The sequence below is a fragment of the Lathyrus oleraceus genome, chromosome 1 (assembly GCF_024323335.1).
Source record: "Lathyrus oleraceus cultivar Zhongwan6 chromosome 1, CAAS_Psat_ZW6_1.0, whole genome shotgun sequence".
Lineage (NCBI taxonomy): Eukaryota > Viridiplantae > Streptophyta > Magnoliopsida > Fabales > Fabaceae > Lathyrus > Lathyrus oleraceus.
In genome coordinates, this window is record NC_066579.1 from 186836755 (window position 1) to 186849534 (window position 12780).

At 36.3% G+C, this 12780-nt stretch overlaps 1 non-coding gene across 1 annotated transcript; it reads right to left on the reverse strand.

Annotated features, from left to right (window-relative positions):
- Positions 1-937: 937 nt before the first annotated feature.
- LOC127116561 (small nucleolar RNA R71) lies at positions 938-1044 on the reverse strand. Its single transcript, XR_007801386.1, has one exon. It is a non-coding gene; the product is annotated as a small nucleolar RNA R71 (small nucleolar RNA).
- Positions 1045-12780: the final 11736 nt, after the last annotated feature.

The following is a 12780-nucleotide window of genomic DNA, read 5'->3' on the forward strand; positions in this document are numbered from 1 at the left end:
TCTACTGAAAAGACTTATTTTAAAACTAAGAAACCAACGAAGATTTGATTCCCTAATTACGACGAACTACATACCGATATCCGTGTTATTTGATATTTAATCTAGATCCAATTTTAGTTTTACTTTTCCCCCTAATCATCAAAGTATCATCCGCCTTAGCTTTACGAAGTAACCTTAGAAAAACGGTATATCGATTCATTAAGTCCCTGTGGGATCGATATCTTTTAAAACTACGCGATTAGACTGTGCACTTGTAGTTAATACCCCAATAGACTCATAAAGTCGCGATCAAGTTTTTGGCGCCGTTGCCGGGGACTTTTATTTAGTCGATATCGTAACTCTTCTGTTACGCTGTAGAGACTAAGGCATTTTTTATTTTTCCTTCTTTTTCGTTGATTTGTATGCCACACACTCGCTCACAAGGCGAACCGTACTACTTACAAATCAACGACGTCGAACGATATCTCCGAGTCTTACGACGAATTCGGGAGTATCGTGCTGCAAACAATCTTCCTCCAATCGAAATTCCTGATCTCAAAAATCTCCGCCGATACCCGAGATGGCAGAACCAGCTCGTGCTCTTCGAGATTACGCTGCTCCATCGCAAGATGAGCCGTATTCGAGTATTGCTCCACCCGCAATCGAAGCAAACAACTTCGAACTTAAACCTTCGCTGTTGCAGGCAGTGCAACAGAACCAATTTTCTAGAAATCCTACCGAGGATCCAAACCTTCATTTATCCGTATTTGTCCAATACGCTGATACTGTTAAAGCTAATGGTGTCACTTCAGAGGGAATTCGACTTCGTCTCTTTCCTTTCTCGTTAAGGGATAAAGCTAGAAGATGGCTTCAGTCTCTTCCTTCCAACTCAGTCACCACATGGAATGAGTTGAAGAAAGTCTTTCTTGCCCGATATTTTCCTCTAAGCAAAACAGCTATGTTGAGAGCCCAGATAAATGGATTTAAACAGAAAGATAACGAGTCTCTTTTCGAAGCTTGGGAAAGATACAAAGACATGATGAGACTTTGCTCACACCATGGTTTAGAGGACTGGTTAGTAATTCATACCTTCTATAATGGTCTCTTGTACAACACAAGGTTAACAATAGACGTCGCCGTCGGTGGTGCGCTTATGGATAAACCTTACGCTGACGCTTATCAACTTATCGAGAGCATGGCCCAAAACCATTATCAGTGGGGAAGCGACCGAACGATGGTAGAAAAACCTCAAACAAAAGGGGGCATGTACGAGATAAGTAGCCTTGATCATGTTAATGCAAAAGTGGATGCTCTTGCCCAGAAAATTGAAAGTTTGAATGTATCACCTACAACCACCGTGGTTGCCGTAACTCAAAATTGCGAAGTCTGTGGAATTCAAGGTCACACTCCTACAGATTGTCAACTCCTAACAGGAATCCAAGCAGAGCAAGTGAACTATGCTCAACGAAATCCCTACTCGCATACCTATAACTCAAACTGGAAGAACCATCCTAATTTTTCATATAAGAGTAATAATGCTTTATACGCACCAGGTCAAGATCCCAGTCAAGCCCCAGCTATACCTCCTGGATATCAAAAGCCGACCCCATCTACACCTAACAATAACGTTCCTAGGAAATCCAACTTGGAAATCATGATGGAGAACTTCATAGCTTCTCAACAGCAAACCAATAAAGAGTTCTTAAACCAAAATGTACACACTAACGAACAGATTAAACAACTAGCAAGTAAAGTAGATGCCCTGGCTACCCATAACAAAATGCTGGAAACACAAATCTCGCAAGTAGCTCAACAACAAGCGCCTACTGCTGCCCCAACTGGTACATTTCCTAGACAGCCCCAACCTAACCCGAAAAGCCACGCTCATGCAATTATATTAAGAAGTGGAACAGAGGTAGAAGGACCGTCTGACCCAAGGATTGAAAACCAAAACTCTAAAAAGTCAACTGAGGAAGAAAGTAAACCTAAGGAAAAAAAAGAGTGTAATAAGGAAGTCGTAGAAAAGAAAGAACCTTATGTACCTCCGCCACCTTACAAACCACCTATCCCTTATCCTCAAAGGCAAATTAAAACCAAAGACGCGGGCCAATTTAAAAAATTTGTTGACCTACTGAAACAATTAAACGTCACCATTCCTTTTACAGAAGCTATTACACAGATGCCCTCATATGCTAAGTTCTTAAAAGAAATTCTTTCTAATAAAAGGAAACTTAAAGATAGCGAATTCGTTACACTCACTGCTGAGTGCAGCGCGATAATCCAAAATATGCCTCATAAACTTAAAGATCCTGGTAGTTTCTCTATACCCTGTCACATAGGAAAATTTGTCATAGACAAAGCTTTGTGCGATTTAGGAGCCGGTATCAGTGTTATGCCCTTGTCCATATGCAAGAGACTGGAAATGGGAGAATTAAAACCAACTAAAATGTCTGTGCAATTAGCAGATCGTTCCGTTAGATATCCCGTAGGAATTCTTGAAAACGTTCTCGTGCGCATAGGTCAATTCTACATCCCAACCGACTTTATAATTATGGACATAAGAGAAGATGAAGTTACCCCCATTATATTGGGAAGACCATTCTTAGCAACCGCCGGTGCTATCATAGACGTAAAACGAGGACGACTCACTTTCGAAGTAGGAGAAGAGAAAATTGAGTTCATTCTTTCCAAATTTTTGAAAGCACCTGCAATAGATGACACATGTTACTTCATGGATATCATCGACGAATGCATAAAAGAAACAGAATTAGAAAATGACGAATTGTCTGACTGTCGTGTAGAAGACAGACTTAACCAATGTTTAGCAATAACATCAGATCCTACGCAATGCCTCAAAAAACCAACCCTCGACCTGAAAACACTTCCCAAAAATCTGAGATATGAATTCCTAGACTTAGAACTTGAACGACCAGTGATAGTAAATGCAGACCTAGGAAAACTCGAAACCGAAAAACTCCTACATATCTTAAGAAAATATCCAACCACACTAGGATACAATATCAACGATCTTAAAGGGATAAGTCCTTCTATTTGTATGCACCGCATCATGCTAGAAGAAGACTGTAAAACTTCTAGGGAACATCAGAGGAGACTAAACCCGATCCTGAGTGAGGTAGTAAAGAAGGAAGTAACGAAATTATTAGAGGCATGTATCATATATCCTATATCTGATAGCAAATGGGTTAGCCCTGTACACGTAGTACCAAAGAAAGGGGGTATAACCGTGATCGAAAATGAAAAAGGAGAAACTATAACCACATGAATCGAATCGGGATGGAGAATGTGCATTGATTATAGGAAGCTAAACAAAGCAACCCGAAAAGATCATTTTCCTTTACCATTCATAGACCAGATGTTAGAACGATTAGCCAAGCATTCTCATTTCTGCTATCTGGACGGTTACTCAGGCTTCTTTCAAATACCAATTCATCTTGATGACCAAGAAAAGACAACGTTCACATGTCCTTTTGGTACCTTCGCTTATCGACGAATGCCGTTTGGCTTGTGCAATGCTCCTGCAACCTTCCAAAGGTGCATGATGGCAATATTCGTCGATTTTCTCGAAAACATCATGGAAGTCTTTATGGATGACTTTTTCGTATGCGGGCAAAGTTTCAAAGAATGTCTTGAAAACCTAGAAAGAGTTCTAGAACGATGTGTAAAAGTAAACCTAGTACTTAATTGGGAAAAATGTCACTTTATGGTACAAGAAGGAATTGTTTTAGGACACATCATATCAAATAGAGGAATTGAAGTAGACAAAGCCAAAATAGAAGTAATCGAAAACCTTCAACCTCCGAAAACTGTGAGAGAAGTACGAAGCTTCTTAGGACATGCCGGTTTTTACCGACGATTCATTAAAGATTTCTCTAAAATAACTAAACCTTTAACCGGATTATTAATGAAAGACGTTGAATTCACCTTCGACAATAAATGTTTAGAAGCATTTCAAACACTTAAACAAGCATTGATCTCCGCGTCCATAATGCAGACTCCGGATTGGAATGAACCATTCGAAATAATATGTGACGCAAGTGACTACGCTGTAGGCGCTGTTTTAGGACAATGAAAGGATAAAAAACTTCATGTCATATATTATGCAAGTAGAACTCTAGATGAAGCACAAATGAATTACGCCACGACCGAGAAAGAACTTTTAGCAGTAGTATTTGCACTAGATAAATTTTGTTCTTACTTAGTCGGAGCTAAAATAATCGCTTACACTGATCACGCTGCCATTAAGTACCTCTTAACAAAAAAAGACACTAAACCTAGACTCCTAAGGTGGATCTTGTTGTTACAAGAATTTGATTTGGAAATCAAAGATAAAAAAGGAACTGAAAACGTAGTAGCAGATCACCTTTCTAGACTTGAAAACCTGGAACCGGAAAGAACATCGATCAATGATGATTTCTCGTACGATAAACTTATAGCTAATTTGGAAGAAAATAGAGCTGATGAACAGGTAGAGACCACCTTGGCTATATGCCTTACACCATGGTACGCTGATTTTGTCAATTATTTAGCCGCCGGAGTAGTTCCACTTGATTCATCCTACCAACAAAAGAAACGATTCTTCCATGACATAAAACATTATTACTGGGACGACCCTTTACTTTTCAAAAGAGGCCCCGATGGTATTTTCCGTCGTTGTATACCTGAAGAAGAGATAGAAAGTATAATCCAACATTGTCATTCCACTCCTTATGGTGGACACGCAAGTACATCCAAGACCTGCTCTAAAATCCTACAAGCCGATCTTTATTGGCCAAACATATGGAAGGATGTACATACCGCTGTCAAGAACTGCGATAGGTGTCAACGCACAGGAAACATATCTAGACGTGACGAGATGCCACAAAAAGGCATTTTGGAAGTAGAAATTTTCGATGTGTGGGGAATAGATTTCATGGGACCTTTTCCACCTTCTTTAGGTAACAAGTACATACTCGTAGCGGTTGACTACATATCAAAATGGATTGAGGCTATAGCTTCTCCAACAAACGATACACGAGTAGTAATTAGACTCTTTAAGAAAATAATATTTCCAAGATTTGGTGTCCCAAGAATAGTCGTCAGTGATGGTGGATCGCATTTCATATCTAAGATACTCGAAAAATTATTGTTTAAGTATGGTGTAAAACATCGAGTAGCAACACCTTACCATCCTCAAACTAGTGGACAAGTGGAAGTGTCTAACAGAGAAATTAAACAAATATTGGAAAAAACTGTTGCTACATCGAGGAAACACTGGTCATCAAAATTACCCGAAGCTTTATGGGCATATCGAACCGCTTACAAAACTCCCATAGGAACAACCCCATTTAGGCTTATTTATGGTAAATCTTGCCACCTCCCAGTGGAGTTAGAACATAAGGCCTATTGGGCTATTAAAAATTTAAATTTAAACTATAAGACCGCCGGTGAAAAACGAATCCTTGATATAAACGAATTAGAGGAACTTAGACAAGACGCGTACGAAAATGCCAGAATCTACAAGGAAAGAACGAAAAAATGGCATGATAAACGTATATCGAGAAAAACTTTCAAACAAGGCGATGTAGTCCTTTTGTTCAACTCTAGACTTAAGTTATTCCCAGGAAAACTACGCTCTAGGTGGTCAGGCCCTTTCTAAGTCACTAATGTCTTTCCTAGTGGGGCTGTGGAAATTAAGGGAAAATCTATTGAAGCATTTATCGTAAACGGGAAGCGTCTGAAACATTATCACTATGATGAAAACAATGAAGACTCGCAAGTCCTGCACTTAGACGTATTGTCTCCTAAATTTATAGATTAACATTTAATAGTTTTATGTCGAGCTTGCGACATTAAACAAAGCGCTTCGTGGGAGACAACCCACAAAGTTTTACTATTTTTTCTTTGATTATTCTTTTGATTTTATTCAGTATTCATTCTTCATTTGTTTTATTTTATAAAACTTTTCTTCTTTTCTTCTTTCGGCATCTAGCCAAATCCTGACTAAATTCTTGTTTTTCTTTTCTTTAGTTAACACTAACCTGATGGGACATATTGATCGTATGGGTATCAAATTCCGAGGGAGAGCTCAGAGACAAAAATTTGAAGAACTAGCGGAGAGAGAGATGCACCCAAGTTTTTATGCTGATGATTAGGCAATGACTGTCCTTGGACTAAGAGAGAGTGTCCTATATCTGCTGAGTCAAATAGGGTGGGAAACCACTCCTATTCGAAGACAATTTGTTACCTACCGGAGGCTAACTCTAGAATTCCTTAGCTCCCTAATCTATTTACCAAACCATGGAAAAGGAATAAACCGAGGTTTCATTCAGTTCAGGATGTTCAACATGGAGTATCAGTATAACATTCAAGAATTTACTAACCTTTTAGGGTTCCCTACTTCTTTTGACACATTCACCATGAGCCAAGAAGACCTTTTTGAATATAGAGAGCTTGAGCATTTTTGGGGAAGTTTGACAGGAAATGACGACCCCGAGGAACATGAGTTTCTTTCTGGAAACATACATAACCCGGCCTTTCGTTATTTCCACAAGATCCTAGCACACACTCTCTTTGGGAAAAGATCCAACATTACCACAGTATCACGTGATGAACTCTTCATAATATTTTGTGCTTCCCAGAACCGTCCAGTGAATGGTGTCACTTATATGTTGGCGATTTTTGACCGCCTTATTCAAAACGACCATGCACCGATCCTAATAGGAGGATTGATAACTATGATTGCTAATGCTATTGGATTGCGCCAACCCATGCTTGATTTGATCCACAGACACCAACTGGTTACCATGGTGTTGCCTCTCCACCTCATCCTATTCCGTCCGCAGAATCGGCAATACCTGATCTTAGACATTATATGCCCGGAACTGATTATAACACCGCCATTCAAGCTTTGATGTCAGAACAAGATGCCATTAGAGAAGACTTAACTAATATGGGACATGAATTCATGGAATACATGGGTAGAATGACAAATCAATTTCACGAGTTGCTACACCGTGTCAATTCCTTTGCTCCTCCGGCCAGAGATTCTACAAGTGGCTAGAAGAATTGTAGTAATTTAGTTTTAGTTTTAGGAAATTTATAGTTTCGTTTGACATTATTTTTATCTTAGTATTTACTTTTCGCATGTTTTATTTATTTTTCCTTTCTTTTCGCTTTTCTTTAAAATATTGGGGACAATGTTTCATTTAAGTATAGGGGGAAAACTTTGTTTCAGTTATGATTATTTCTCTTTCAACATTCCTCTTTCAAGTATGTTATTTTCCCTTTCATTCATATAAATAATATATATATATATATATATATATATATATATATATATATATATATATATATATATATATATATATATATATATATATATATATATATATATATATATATATATATATATATATATATATATATATATATATATATATATATATATATATATATATATATATATATATATATATATATATTTATTTATTTATTTTAAGTCGAGTCCCTAGTGTGAAAAATCTTTATTATCTATCCCCCTCAATTTTCTTGAGCCATAACAAAAATTCAACACACTCAATAAGTATAAAGGTTGCTTATTTTATCAAACTTGAGTAAAATTAAGACAAAATTATTACCGCCCCAACTCTCTAAAAACCTCGACATGTTAGATCAGGCTAAGTACCTATTATACCAATTCCTTGAACTTTTAGTTTTATAGTAACCCCGAGTAGTTTATACGAGAAGTCGGCACCATCTTAATAGCAAACTACGTGGAGAGCCGATGAATATAAGTGAATGATTCCCAATACAACATATTAAAAATCAGGAAATGCACTAATTAAGTTAGGTAATCCTTACCCGATCATTTAATCCAAAGGTTGCGGACCCTACAAAAACATTGTATGAACGATCCATTGTGAGTTGGTTCAGCGGTTTCTGGTGCTGAACTTGGTAGGGCGGACTACGATCCGATCCCCCGCAATTTGCAATGGACTAAATAACGAAGTTATCCAACTTATGTACCAGAACTTCTAGCTAAAAGGGGCTCAGAATCGCTAACCGGTTACTCCACTATGTGCGCGAAAAGATAAAGGGCTTAATGTGATTTCGCTAGAATGAAAACGGGTGAAATAAGAGTAAAAGAACTAGGCTAGCTATAATAGCGTGACTCGAACTGGTTTGCATAAGATGGGGTTATCTGATGTTGTAACGGTAGTTGTTGATGTTAAGATTAAGCTCAGGTTATTTCTAAACGAGATTTACTTTCAACCTATTACGAATTGATGTGTGTTTAGAAATTTCATCTAGCTAATATTTTAAAAGGACTTCTATATTGTATCTTGCTTGTGGACAAGCAAAAGTTTAAGTATGGGGGAGTTTGATAACATGAAATAATATCACATTTTTGGACTCGATTTAATTAAATTATATTATTATTTGATTCGATTTATTTTATATTATTCGATATTACTTGGTATTTTCCTTCTATTTGTTTCAGGTAACATTATTTGAAGCATATGTGAAAAAAGAAAGAAAAGGGGGTGCAAAAAGAGGATTCTTTAGGAAAAGCATTCCACTAAAGCCCAGCCCACAACTACAAGGAAAATCGCTGTGACGCTGTGACGACCGCCACACATGGTGTGACGAGCGTCACGCCCCTCTGCTTAGTGTTACGAGCGTAACACATGGTGTGACGGACGTCACACCCCCCACTCCTATTCTTCTGCCTTTGACGCGCGTAACAGAAGCACTTCTCCCATATTTCTCCGCTTGACTCGTTGACACGTTAGAAAACCTCCTGAAGAGACTTTGGAAGAAACGATTACTTTATGGATGAATATAAATAGACCTCAAGGGATCCAATTGAGGGTTCCTCTCCTTTCCGCCGTGCAAGTTTTTACAGCAATATATTTTCCAGCATTCCATTTTCTCAACATTTTTATTTCCTTAGCATTTTCTTTTCTTTTCTTTGTTAACTTAATTTTTTAGGCATTCAATTAATTTTCTCGCAATAGTTTCTACACCGGAAACTATTATGTAACTTTTAATGGATCTAACCTTACGTTAGATCATAGTATTTTACTTCTTTGTTTTTATTTTACTGTCTGATCGAAGATTGTGAAGAACAAATCCAACCGATTTGTGGTGGAGTGTTCAAGCATCGAAGCTAGGGAACAACCAAGATTTCTATTAATTTTACAGGTTCATTAATTTATTGTTTTAACTTATATATGCTTTGTGCTGCTGTTTATCTATACTGTTTGTCTGATATGGCTGTATTTAAGCATATTAATTGTTTAAGCCTGTTTAGCATGTCCGGCTAAATAAATTTAGATATCGATATGTAAAGTATGCGGAATAAAGGAATCAAAACTGAGTTGGTTTAAATTTATTTCAAAATATAGTCACTCTTTTTATGGTCTCAATTTACAAAGTTAATACCAAAGTTTTTGTACGAGAGTAAAAGACATAAAGAAGTTAAAATCAATAGAACGACGGTTTGAGCTTTTAACTGGACAGTGTAAATTGGACATTAACTTTAAATCAGGGCGAGAGCAATTTTTAAAGTTAATTAAATTCTAATCATTTTCAAAAATTATTTTTAAAAGTTAAATGTGAGGATGAGAGTTAAGCATTTAAGTTTAATCATATAATCTAAGTCAACAGAGCGAGAGTTTGAGACGAGGGTGTTTAAACGGTTAGTATTTTCTTAAAAAGAGTTTCTATAGATTCTATTGTTTTCAAAAAGTGATTTTAGATTTAACTAAATAGTGAGAGCGTACGTTAATATAAAGTCATAGTCTGATTCAACAGAGCGAGAGTTTGAGAAAAGACTTTTAATCAATAGTGTCTACTGAAAAGACTTATTTTAAAACTAAGAAACCAACGAAGATTTGATTCCCTAATTACGACGAACTACATACCGATATCCGTGTTATTTGATATTTAATCTAGATCCAATTTTAGTTTTACTTTTCCCCCTAATCATCAAAGCATCATCCGCCTTAGCTTTACGAAGTAACCTTAGAAAAACGGTATATCGATTCATTAAGTCCCTGTGGGATCGATATCTTTTAAAATTACGCGATTAGATTGTGCACTTGCAGTTAATACCCCAATAGAGTCATAAAGTCGCGATCACAAATGGAGATGATCCCAAAAGCAAAAATGTTCTTAAAGACAATATTAACAACTTTCATGTTCATCAAAAATTGATTTGAAGCTTGGAAAATCATCTTCCATTCCAAGACATTATAGGTCATTTTGACTGAAACCCTAATTTTGGGTCAACTTCCCAAGGACATAACTCATTCATTTTTTACGATTTTGAGGTGGGATAAAATGCATTGGAAAGCTTAAGATGTATACTTCAAATGTTATGTTGAACAAAATTTCAAAATCTCAAAGGAAATACATGTGATAATGCAAGACATTATAGGTCCTTTTGGACCAAATGCATTGAAAGGCAAAAATGTCCAACTTCAAGTGCCCATAACTCTTTCATCAAAAATCCAAATGATGCAAAATATAAGTCCATTTTGATTTTCTTGAATATATCTACAACTTTAATGTTGAAGGGGTTTTCATTTGAGGCTTGCATCATTGAAACAAAGGGGCTTGAACATTGGCCAAACTTGAAAACCTTGCATTGACATGTTTTGCACATTACACTTTAAACTCAAAATTCACCAATTTCCACACTTCAAATGGATTTTTGCCCAACATAACAATTGTTCCTTACATCAAGACATTTCCAACCATTACCCACATGCTTATATTTGGATTTTATAATTGGCATTTTCGAAGAGGTGAATGTTTAGGTTCAAATATGGAATTCACATGAAATCTTGATACACAAGCAAATGCCATTCAAAATACACGTCCAAATTCAACTTGGTTTGTGTTTAGCTTTCATTTGCATCAGCTTTTGGGCTTTGCACGCGCCTGTACAGGCCCATGCATGAAGGGTCCAAATTCCATGCACACGAGTATTGCCTTGCATTGCTTCAAGCTCAGCTATAAATACATGCTCATCTTCATTCAATTCTCAACCTAATGGCGCCTAAGATACTGCACAATTGAATCCATAACCATTACCAAAGAAGCTAGTTCATTTTTCTCCAAATTTTTCAGATCCAAAATTCAACTACATCTGGTTGAATCCTTGGATCTAAAGCTTCTAAACCTTCATCATGCATCTCATTGATCTTCTGTTTTGGCAAAGAAAGCAAGGAATCAAGCTCAAGTTTCCAAAATTCAAGTTTGTTCTTCAACTGGTATTTGCTTCGAATCTCTCATCTCTTTGATCTATTTGCCTGGCCAAAGTGTTTTCTAAAGTCCTCACTTGAGAGGCAAGCTAGTGGTAGCTTCAATTTTGTTTTTCTTTGATCTACATTTTTCATACCTGAATCTTCCACCTCAGATTTCTCAACCTATAGGAATCTTGAGTGTGATTCAAGGTTACAGGGGTGATGTACATCACCCCAGCTTCATTTTGGTATAAGGATCGTGCAAAATGGTGAAGGTTTGAAAACTTGCAAATCTGGCCGGAATTTGGAAGCTCACCGAAGAAGAAGGTGGCTCCGGTGGCCGCCCATTGCCAGTTTGAATCTGGACCGTTGGATCTCATTTCCAGATTCAATCTCAGCCTTTGTTTGTTATGACCTTTTTTAATTCTTTGTGTGACGCGGTTGACCAAGGTTCACCATGAGCGCGCGCCTCAGGACCATCAGATTGGCCACGTCAATTAATGAACGTGATCCAACGCTTCCTGATTTTCCACATTTTCCAATTTTCTGATTTAATTTCTTTTATTCCCTTTTATTTCAAAAATTCATATCTCTCTCATTTTTAATCCAAAAATTATGGGACCAATTGCATTAGTCTCCAAATAAATTCTAGTTTCTGATTATGATTTTTAATATTTTTTTATTTTGTCATTTGATATTTTTTGTGAATTTTCTCTGTTCTGGTTGTTTTTAATTCATTTTAAATAGTTTTTGATATTCAAAAAATACAAAAATATTTTCCTAACCTATTTGAATGATGATGGATCTATGAAAAATATTCTCATCAATTTTTTAATTGATTTGAGATTTATTTGAGATTTTAGTTCAATTAGGTTATTTTTATTCATTTTTAATTGATTAAAAATAGTTTCTGACTTTTAAAAATGCTAAAATTTTTTGTCAAACTTTGTTTGACCTTGTTGAACTTAGGATAAATTACTTGGACCTTTCAAGGTTGATTTGAAGTAATTTTGAAGTTTGACCTTTCTTTTATTTTTAATTCAAGTTTATTCTAATATTAAAAATGCAAAAAAATATTATGCTTATTGTTTGATCTCCAATCTTTACCTCATTTCTGATTTCTTATTGTGTGACTTTGACTTTCAATGTCAATTGGTCGATACATATGGATTGGTACATCTTATTCCATCTTATGCATTTTGATCTTTCCATTTTCATTATCCATCCTTCATCTTCTTCTTCTTCTTCTTCTTCTTCTTTCTTTTGATCAATGAGTTGAAGGTTGATAAGTTAACATTGATTAGGGAGACTTAATCTTCCTTGATCCAAATCTAATTCATCTTGATCAATTGATCAAGTGAATGACTTTGCATTAAGGATAGGTTGTTAACATAGCGTTAAATTTGCCTTATGCCACACTATCTACTAACACTAACCATTAACCATTAACATTTACTTTTTGCACTTTACTTTTATGCAATTTACTATTCTTGCACATATTATCCATTTGCTTTTCTCTTTGCTCACTTGAGCCCATGTTTATGTTAAT